The sequence below is a fragment of the Macaca nemestrina genome, chromosome 16 (genome assembly GCF_043159975.1).
Source record: "Macaca nemestrina isolate mMacNem1 chromosome 16, mMacNem.hap1, whole genome shotgun sequence".
NCBI classification, from domain to species: Eukaryota; Metazoa; Chordata; class Mammalia; order Primates; family Cercopithecidae; genus Macaca; species Macaca nemestrina.
In genome coordinates this window covers 66,358,516-66,369,924 of record NC_092140.1, presented here as the reverse complement: position 1 = coordinate 66,369,924, position 11,409 = coordinate 66,358,516, and positions in this window count along the sequence as shown.

Genomic DNA, 11,409 nt, shown 5'->3' with positions numbered 1-11,409 from the left:
AGGGATAGCATTGGGAGAAATACCTAATGTAAATGACAGGTTGATGGGTGCAGCGGGCCAGCATGGCACATGTATACCTATGTAACGAGCCTGCACGTTGTGCACATGTACCCTAGAACTTAAAATATAGTAATAAAAAAGAATAAAAACCAAAAGAAATGACAATAGCAAAAAGAAGCCAGTTAAGCTGCCTACCTTTCCTTTCCACATTGACCCTGTATGCTAATTCTTGACGTAATTTCAGCACCAAAGAGCATACTTTTGTCATTTCAAAGATGTAGTAGAAATGAAATCATAAATATTACCTTTCAGAACTGGCTTTTTTACTCAGCATAATTCTCTAGAGGTTCATCTAGTTATTACTAGATGAACAATAGCTTGTTCCTTTTTGTTGCTGAGTAGTAGTCTTTGGTATGAATGCACCATATGGTTGTCTCTTCATCCATTGAAGGACATTCCCTCCCCTCCCCTCCCCTCCCCTCCCTTCCCCTCCCCTCTGCATAATTGTGTGAATTTATTTCTGCATTCTCTATTCTGTTCCATTGATCTATTTTCTATCCCTGCATTAAGACCACAGAGTCTTGATTAATGTAGCTACTTAATAAGTCTTAAAACAGGACCGATTCTTCCTGTTCTATTCTTTTTTTAAAATTACTTTAGCTATTCTAATTCCTTTGCCTTTTCATATGAAATTTAGACTGATCTTATGCTATTTATCTACCAAAAACCTTGTGAATTCCAACCTGCATATCCATTTGTGGAGAAGCAATATATTTGCTATTTTGACTCTTCCAAACCATGAACATTGTATGTCTCTTCATTTATTTATATGATTGATATCTTACATCAGCATTGTGTGGTTTTTAGTGTACAGATCATGTACATGTCTTGTTAGATTTACACCTAAATAATGTTTAAAAGCTATTGTAGAAGTATCATGTTTTTAATTTCAGAAGCCATTACTAGTATATAGAAATATAATTAATTTTTACATGTAGATCTTGTATCCTCCCACATTGCTAATTTCACTTATTAGTTCTAGAAGATTTTTTTTCTTTTGTAGAATTTGAAATGGTCTTTCTTCTGTAATAAGGACCATTTTATTTCTTCTTTTCAGATCTGTATGCCTTTAATTTCCTTTTCTTGCCTTATTACACTGGCTTAAAATTCCAGTTTTATGTCAAATAAGAGTAGTAAAAGTAGACCCTTGCAATTTAACATTAAGTATAATGTTAGTTGTAGGTTTCTTTTGTAGATGCTCTTTATGAAATTGAGTAAATTCCCCTCTATTTCTATTTTTCTGAGAGTTTTAATCATGAATGGGCATTGAATTTTGTCAAATAAGTTGGTCTGCACTGATTTATTTCATTGTGTTGTATTTTTTCCCTTTGATTAATATAGTGGATTATGTCAAATTTATTACATTGAATGATTTTCAAATATTGAACCAGTCTTGCATCCCTGGAATAAATCTCATTTACTTATCACGTATAATTCTCTTTTATATGTTGCTAAATTTTACTTGCTAATATTTTTTCTTAAATTTTTTTTGCATCTGTGTTCATGAGGGATATTGGTCTTCAGTTTTCTTATTCTGCACTGTCTTTGGTTTTGATATACAGAGTAATACTAGCTTCATAAAATGAACTGGGAATTCTTCTCTTCTAGATTTTGGAAGACATATAGAACAGGTGTTAATTCTTTAAATGTTCAGTAGAATTCTCCAGTAGAACCGACTATCTGGGACTGAAGAATTCTTGTTTGGTAATGTTTAAAATTATGAATTTAATTTCTTTAACATTTATAGGTCTATTTCAAATTATCTATTTCATATTGGATGGATTGTGGTAGTCTTCTCAAGGAAACTACCTTGAGAAAGGGTGAGCATCCCTCATCTGAAAATTTGTAATCTGAAATACCCCAAAATCTGAAACTTTTTGAGTACCAACTTGACACCGCAGTGAAAAATTTCATGTCTGACACCTTAGCTTTGTGATAGTTCAATGTATACAACTTTGTTTCATGCAAAAATTATTTAAATGTTGTATAAAATTACCTTTAGGCTATGTGTATAAGGTTTATATAAAAATAAATAAATTTTGTGTTTAGTCTTGGGTCTTATCCCCAAGATATTTCATTATGTATATGCAAATCTTCCAAAATTGGAAAAAGAAAATCTGAAACCCAAATTTCTGGTCTCTGGTCTCAAGTATTTCAGTTAAGGTATACTCAATCCATATTCCCTTATTATCTTTTGTTATGATTGGAGTGTTTTTAGTGATATCATTTGTTTCATTTCTGATATTGGTAATTTGTCTTCTCTCTCTTTTTCTTTGTTAATAATACTAGATTTTTTTTTTTTTTTCATGCCCCAGTGGCACCTGGAACACCAGTGAGACAGAGCCGTTCACTTCCCTGGAAAGGGGCCTGAAGCCAGGGAGCCAAGCGGTCTGGCTCAGCGGGTCCCACCCCCAAGGAGTCCAGCAAGCTAAGATCCACTGGCTTGAAATTCTCGCTGCCAGCACAGCAGTCTGGGGTCGACCTGGGACCCCTGGAGCTTGGTGTAGGGAGGGGCGTCCGCGGTTGCTGAGACTTGAGTACGTGGTTTTACCCTTGCGGTGTAAAGGTTTGTCAATGTTCTTGATCTTTCCAAAGAAGCAGCTCTTTGTTCTGTTGATTTTCTATGTTGTTTTTCTGCTTTTAATTCCATTGACTTCTGCTTTTTATCATTTCCTTTCTTCCATCTGTTTTGGGTTTATTCTGTTCTTCTTTTATCAGGTCGATGAGATGGAATGTTATAGTATTGATTTGAGAATTTTCTCTTTATTCGCTTATGCATTTAGTGTTATAGATTTCCCTCTCATCACTGCTTTAGCTGTGCCACACAAATTTTGGCATGGTCTTTTTTCATTTTTATTCAGTCCAGTATATTTTGTGATTTCTTAATGCTTCTGACTTTTATGATTTCTGATGGGCAATCTACTGTCATTTGAATTATTTTTCCCCCATTGGTAAGGTGTCATTTTTTCCTAGCTGCTTTCAAGATTTTTTTCTTTGTCTATAGTTTTCAGAAGCTTAATCTTTTAATGTGTCTTTTCGTGCATTTCTTTGGGTTTTATCCTGTCTGGGCTTTCCCCAGCCTTTTGAATCTATAGACTTACATTTTCTGCCAAATTTGGGCAGTATTTACTCATTATGTCTTCGAGTACTTTTTAAAGTATAAATTATTACTTTTTAAAGTACTTAGAGAAATCTTATTTTTCTTCTTCTCCAGAACTGGGATGACACAAACGTGAGATCTTTTGTTACAGTTCACCATGTCTTTCAGGCTCTTTTCATTTTATTTTTTAGTTTGTTTTCTCTCTGTTGTTTAGATTGGGTAATTTCTTTTATTTGTTTATTTATTTATTTATTTATTGGTTTTGAGATGGAGTCTCGCTCTGTTGCCCAGGCTGGAGTACAGTGGCGTGATCTCTGCTCACTGCAACCTCTGCCTCCTGGGTTCAAGCAATTCTCCTGCCTCAGCTTCCTGAGCAGCTGGAATTACAGGTGCCTGCCACCATGCCCGGCTAATTTTTTGTATTTTTAGTAGAGACGGGATTTCACCATGTTGGTCAGGCTGGTCTTGAACTTCTGAGCCCATGGTCCACCCGCCTTGGCCTCCCAAAGTGCTGGGATTACCGGCATGAGCCACTGTACCTGACCAGATTAGGTAATTTCTTTTGCTCTGTCTTCCAGTTCACTGATTCTTTCTTTTCTCCATTCTACTATTATACTCATTTTATTTCAGTTATTATATTTTTACGTTATAAAGTTCCCCTTTGGTTCCTTTTTACATTTTCTATTTCTTTTCTGGAACTTTCTATTTTTCATTTGTTTCAAAAGTGTTTATACTGTTCATTGAAGTGTTTTTATGATGGCTACTTTAATATCTTTGTCAGGTAATATTTAACATCTGTGTCATCTCACTGTTGGCATTATTGTTAGTGTTTTTAATTCAGTTTAAGGTCTTATTTTTATTTTTCATTTTTTTATGCAATGAGCTCTTGTACTCTCACCTAGACTGGAGTGCAGTGGTACAATCATGGCTCACTGTAGCCTCAATCACCAGGGCTCAAGCTATCCTCTTGTGTCAGCCTCCCAAGTAGCTAGGACTACAGGTGCATGCCACCACACCTAATTTTTTTATTTTTATTTTTTTAGAGATAGGTTCTTGCTACGTTGCTCAGGTCTTTGTGTTATGATGAGTGATTTTCAAATAAAATCTTAACCTTTTTATGTTTTCTAAATGAGACTCTGGATCTTATCTAAGCATTTTACTTTAACTATCTTTCTCTATCAGGAAAAGGGGAGGGAATCTCTTTGTTACTGCCAGGTGGAGGTAGAAGGCAAAGTTTCCCACCAGCCTCATTTGACACCTGGGGAAAAGAGGTGCTTCACATTACTGCTGAAACTGTGGGACTTATGGTTCCCCCTGTGGTCCCTATTGACACTGCAGTGGAGATGGCCTTATTGTTACTAGTTAATGGTGAAAGCTCCCACTATCCTCTGGGCCTCTTCTGATACCATTCCAGCAGGGACAGGGAGTGGTGCCTCATTACCACTGAATGGGGGTGGAACTACAGACTTTCAAATGGTTTCCAGTGTTACTATGAGGAGAGGGGATTTATAACCAGTCAGCAGGAATGGATGTCCTGGCTTGTTACTTGGCCTTCTCAAACAGCCCTCTGGTGGGGGTTTTGCGGCACCTAGCTATAGTGATGTGTGATTGAAAGTCTCAGCTCCTAAATCAGCCTTTGCAGGCACGAGTGAGGTTGGGACCACAGTCTTAACTGTGGTGTTTCGCTCTTATTGTCTAAAAGCTTTCTGCCTTGCTAGACTGTCTTTTTTCTGTCTTTGGCTAGAGATAGCAGGTTTTTTTGTGGCTTTTTTGTTTGTTTCAGCCCACTGGCATTCCGATATTATTGGCTGCTTCAGCTGTAAGTCTGGGATATATGAGGCTAAAAGAAAATTTAGGAAACTCATCTCCATTTCTTTTCCCACGTCCCAAAATCTCTTGTTTGTCTGTCTTCTCTCTACCTTTCAGTGTCTTCTTGTATTTGTTTTATGTGTAATGCTCAGGGTTTTAAAGTTGTGTTTAACAGGACAAACAGGAAAAATACATCTACTCTATTTTCCCAGAAGCAAAATTCAACACATTCCATTTTAAGATGAGGAAACTAAGACCTTGGGTAAGGATCTGCAGCTACTAGTGGCATAACAGAATTACTACTTTTTCAGCACTTCATTTAGTGCTCTCACCATTGTAACAGTGAAATTTGGGTATCTTCTTGATACTGAAAGGATGTGTACCTGTGATGATGTAACAAGAGACAGTGTCATAAGAACACTTTAGGGGCTGCCACTGACTCCTAGCAACTTTTTTTCTTTACTCTGTGAAGCAATGTCATTCATCTGGGGTAATACCCAAGGTTCGTTGCCTGACACCAAGGAAATCAAGGACATCGACACACCATAGTGAGGTCAAGAGTGGAAGTTTAATAGGCAAAAGAAAGAGAAGAACTCTCTGTGCAGAGCGGGGTCCTGGAGAAAAATGGGTTGCCAGTTCCCAGATGAAATGCATGGAGTTTTATAGATGAGCTTGAGGAGGCAGTGTCTAATTTACATAGAGCCCAAAAGATTAGTCAGACCAGGTGTGCCATTTACATAGCACATAAAGAAGCTGGCTGCTCCACCCTAATCTTTTATTATGCAGGTGGGTTCTCTGCCTGGTTGGTGCCATGTTGCCTGTTCCTTTACTATACAGGTGGTTGACAAAAGGAAAGATGGAGCCTCCGTGTTGAACATGCCTGGCCCCCAGATAGCCTTTTCCTATTGACACAGCTGCTGCCATTCACTCGTGCAAGCTTCCAGCTTGCTTATCTGTGTCTGCAGCTCAATTTTACAGCTGTTCTTTGTTAGAAAAGAAAATATTTGGGGGCTGCTTTTTGTTAAAAGAGAAGCCTTACCGAGGACTCTCTTACCCTAACTGCCTAAATAATTTCTTTTTACTTTGTGTATCATCTGTACTCTTTAAGAACCTCTGCACAATTTCAGCAGCCTCACCATGTTGCCTGTCTCCAATGATGGGTCCAGAGTTTCCATATATGAGCAGTTTGGAGGCAGGAATGTGAATTTAAGGGAGGGCTGTAGACTTATAGCTATAGCCTAGCAAATGTTCTGTTTTTACTTAATTATATATTTATAAGAGGTAGAATGGGAGATGGCTGATGGAAATAGGAAGTGTTAAATTGCCTCAAGTCGTCCAACCACCTGCCTTATGTATTTTTAAAATTTTATTTTATTATGGTGAGAACACTTAATATGAAATCACCCTCTTAAAGTTTTAAGATGTATAATACAGTATTGTTGACTATAAGTACAATGTTATGCAGCAGATTTCTAAAAATTCATCTTGCTTAACTGAAACGTTGTTTGTTGATTACTAATTTTCCGTTCCCCCCTTCCCCTAGTCCCTGGAAACCACTGTTATACTCTTTGATTCTATGAATTTAACTATTTTAGATGCCTCATATAAGTGGAATCATGCAGTATTTGTTTTTTTGTGCCCAAAATATTTCACTTAACATAACGTCTTCCAGGTTCATTGATGTTGTTGCAAGTGACAGGATATCCTTCTTTTTAAAGGCCAAATAATACTCCGTTATATGTATATACCACATTTTCTTTATCCATTCAGACAGATTTGTTTTCACATCTTGGCTGTTGTAAATAGTGTGTCAATTAACATGGAAGTACTAATATATCTTTGAGATCCTGATTTCAGTTATTTGGGACAAATGTTTCAATGTGAAATTGCTGGATGATATAATAAATGTATTTTTAATTTTTTGAGGGACATCCATAGTGTTTTCCATTGCAGCTGTAGCAGTCTGCATTCCCAACAACGGTATGCAAGGGTTTCAACTTCCCCACATCCTTACCAACTCGTCTACATTTTCCAATCTATATGGAACTACAAACGACTAATCAATCTTGAGAAAGACTGAAAGAAAAACTAAATCAATCTTGAGAAAGAGGAACCAAGTTGGAGTCTTCACACTTTCTGATTTTAAATATATTACAAAGCTAAAGTAATCAAAACAGTATAGTACTAATGTAAAAGCAGACATATAAACCAATGGAACAAAATAGAGACTCCAGAAATAAATCCATATATATATGGTCAACTCTTCTTTGAAAAGGGTACCAAGAAGACACAGTAGGGAAAGAATAGTCTCTTTGAGACTAGTAAATGATGTGGGAAAACAAGATATCTGCATGCAAAACAATGAAATAGGACCTTTATTTTATGCCATCCACAAAAATCAATGGAAATGGATTAAAGACTTAAGTGTAAGACCCGAAGCTGTAAAACTCCTAGAAGGACACATAGGAGAAAAGCTTCTTGACATTGGTCTCAGCAATGCTTTAATGGAAATTATAGGCTGAATGTTTGTATTCCCAAATTTGTATGTTGAGACCTAATACCCCTATGTGAGAGTATTTGGAGATGGGGCCTTTGGGAGGTGATTAGGTCATAAAGATGGAGCTCTCCTGATTGGGAATAGTGCCCCTATGAAAGAGACCAGAAAGAGCTCTTACCCCTGTTGGTGAAGTGGAACACATGGAAGTAACAGTGGAAGATGGCCATGTATGAGGAAGTGGGCTCTACTAGATATTGAATCTGCTAGTGCCTTGATGTAATACTTCCCAATCTCCAGAACTGTTGGAAATAAATTACTGTGGTTTATAAGTGACTCAGACTGTAGGTTTTTGTTTGTTTGTTTGTTTTTGTTTGTTTGTTTGTTTGTTGAGACAGAATCTTGCTCTGTCACCAGGCTGGAGTGCAGTGGTGCCATCTCTGCTCACTGCAACCTCTGCCTCCTGTGTTCAAGCAGTTCTCCTGCCTCAGCCTCCCTAGTAGCTGGGACTACAGGCACATGCCACCATGCCAAGCTAATTTTTGTATTTTTAGTAGAGACGGGGTTTCACAATGTTGGCCAGGATGGTCTTGATCTCTTGACCTCATGATCCACCTGCCTTGGCCGCCTGAAGTGCTGGGATTACAGGCACAAGCCACCATGCCCAGCTTGTAGTATTTTATTATAGCAGTCTGAGCAGACTAAGACAATGGATAGGACACCAAAAAGCAAAGGTAACAAAAACAAAAATAAACAAGTAGGACTACATGGAACTAAAAAGCTTCTGTACAGCAAAGGAATCAACAGAGTGAAAAGCCAACTGATAGAATGGGAGAAAATAATTGCAAACCATGTATCTGACAAGGGGCTAATCTCCAAAATATTAAGAAACTCCTACAACTTAGTAGCAAAGAAACTGATAACAGGATTAAAAAATTGGTTAAGGACTTGAATAGACATTTCTCCAAAGAGTACATACAAATGTCCAAAAGGCATATGAAAAAATGCTCCTCATCACTAATCAAGAAGTGCAAATCAAAACTTCAGTGAGATATCACTTGTTTTGTTTTAAGCTATAATTATAAAAATATGCTGATATGATAGCCTTTGTTAGTTTTAAGTAAGGAGGAAGATGGGATATTTAGTTTAACATAAATTGGAGCTTATGTTTGACATCTGAAGATTAAAGAACACCTTAATGAGTAAATTTGCTTATTTTGCCCCTACTGTTGGCATCAGGTACACATCTATATCCACATAAAAGCAGAATCTGTCACTTCTGAGTTCCGCTTATCCTTGTATAAGTCTCAAGTATCAAAATTGATTTTTTAAAAATGTTAATTTGAAAAACAGCAGAGGTAAGATTGAAGGATGCTTGCTCTTAGAAAAGGATTATTTATTAAGGGAAAGACTTGTCTTTTGAAAATTATTATCATAATTATCACTAAGAACCCAATTCTATATTTCTTGTTAAGGCAAAATCCCTATTAGGCTAACGCAAGAAGGATGTTGATTCTAGTGGGATATCTGTCTGAGTGGGGCTAAGTAATCAGCTTTGAAATGTCACTCAGAGGGAATTAGTAGTGCAGAGGCTATTTTCTGGCAGATCTCAATACACTTTTTTTTTTGAAATTGTCAAGGATTTGACATTGGCCTTGCATAGGTTATTATTCTGTATAACCCCAGACGCAATATTTAGGTCTCGAAAAATTATATCAGAACAAAGAAAATAGCATTGAAGTCCAAGGAACCACATCAACTCATTGACTATGTTGAGAGTCATTGAATCATGTCCTCTTAAAGTCATTTGGTCCCAGCCCACACTGGTGAGTAATTCTCTTCTGCAGTCACCTTGCTATGATATTTTTCCATCTCATGCCAGGAAAATTGGAGACCTGTAATGACAGCCCATGTCAGTGTCTGTGTGCTGACTTCCTCTGTGTGCTTGTAGGCCTTGACTCTATTCCTTAGGGCCAGGCCAAGGTTTTGTGAGTAAATAATGAGAATGCAGTTTAGCTTAAGTCATTTAAAAACATTAAAAACCTTAATACAATAGGCACTTGACATTTTGAAAGGTTACATGACAAAACTTTTAATATTCTACAGGCATGAAAATATTGCTATAGAACATAATTTCTTCCCTAAAGTGTATCAAGTTCTCAAGTAGCAAACTACGGCCACCCACCACTGAGTTTCCAGATGCTAAGAAGTTGACTAGTTTGATTCACTCCCTAAGAATTTGGTAAAACACTTTATTGCTGTAATTGCCACAGCTTCTTCATTTCTTCATTCCTTTACTCATTCTATAGAAATGTTTGAAGGCCTATTGTGTGTCAGCTACTGTACTAAGCCCTGGGTACTTTAGGGAATAAAACAAATTTAATCCTTGCCCTTAGAGTGTTAACAGTCTAGAAAGAGTATCAAAACAAGAACAGAATAGACAAGTAAATAAATATAAATTATGCTAAGTGCATTAAAGGAAACAAACGCATAATACATGGTGTTACATATTGCAGAGGAAGACCTCTATTTTTATTTATTTATTTAGAGATGAGGATCTCACTATATTGTCCAGGCTATGGTGCAGTGGCTATTCACAGGCACGGTCATCACGTGATATAGCTCAGCTCTCCCGGACTCAAGCAATCCTACTGCCTCCGCCTCCTGAGTAGCCGGACTACAGGCATGTGCCGCTGTAATGCCTAAGGTTCTTGCCTAGCCACGCCAAAGAATTGGTGTGGTGGCTGATCGTGGCGAGTGATAGAGACACGGACTGAGGAGAGTGGGGCTAAGGGAAGAGGGCCTGAGTATGGGGGCAATTGTGGGCCTCTGTCATTTGGGCAAGGCTTGCAGGTTTGGCACAGGGCAGTATTGTCACAAAGGGCAAAGAAAGCCTGTACATATGGAACTTCACTCCATTTACCTTCCTGTTTACAGAAAAGATCAATTGTAGAATGGTGTTATAATTAATACTTCCCTCAGGGGGCAAGATTCTCCATTCTGTAAGGGGTACTGTGGCCAGGCATTGGTGCAGAAGAAAATCAGCTACTTCTTTTTAAGGTTTCAGGGTTGAATTTGTCCCAGTTATTCAGGATACATCTTAAGGGAGTGTCTGGTTTTGAAGGTGTGGTGCCCATCCGGAATTTTAAACACAGGGATGCCCGCAGCCCTGGTTAGTCCTGGGACTCATCTTCCCTTAGGGCATCCCTTAAGGGTCTGGCCCAGTTGTGCTCAAAGCTCATGGCCACTTTTCCTGACCTCTGTATCTACTGGATTTAACCATGGTTACCGGCAGGATGGAAACTTCCCTTGCCCCTGCCATGCACCCATTGACCACTAAATGGGGCTCAAGGACTGTTGGATTTATTGTGGTCCTTCTGCCAATGCATCCTACCTGTTCCAGGGTGGCAAGGCCTGGGTCGGGGGCACCAATGATGCTTGCATGCTAAGGCCCAATTTTCGTGGGCTGGCCTTAAAACTGTTTTCAAGGAGAAATCTCTGAATTAGCGACAGGAGGCTTAGTAAGCTTAAAGGGAGTGGTGGATGTCCTCTAGGCCAGGGCCAAGAGAACAGCTGCTGTACTTTAGCCTTCTGTCCCCACTTGCCATCAAAGGAGTAAGTCCCTCTCTCAAGGCAGTACCAGCATCCTGTGTCCCAACTGACTGTATTTTCTTCCATCCAATACCAATTATTGAATGGTTGAAACAACAAATCTATGGCTCTAAGACCTGTGCCTCTGTACCACAGATTGTACTTGAGAGGCACCAAGGAAGGGGAAAGTTTATCTGGGGAGCAATGGAGGAAATGCCTAAGGCTTCTATCCACATGAAAATTACAGACCTCTTTAAATTGTCCTGATGTGGGGAACCATACACTATGGTGGGGAACTGGCCCTTCAAAATAGCCATCAAATGGCGACACCTGCCTAAACCCTGGAGGGCACTAT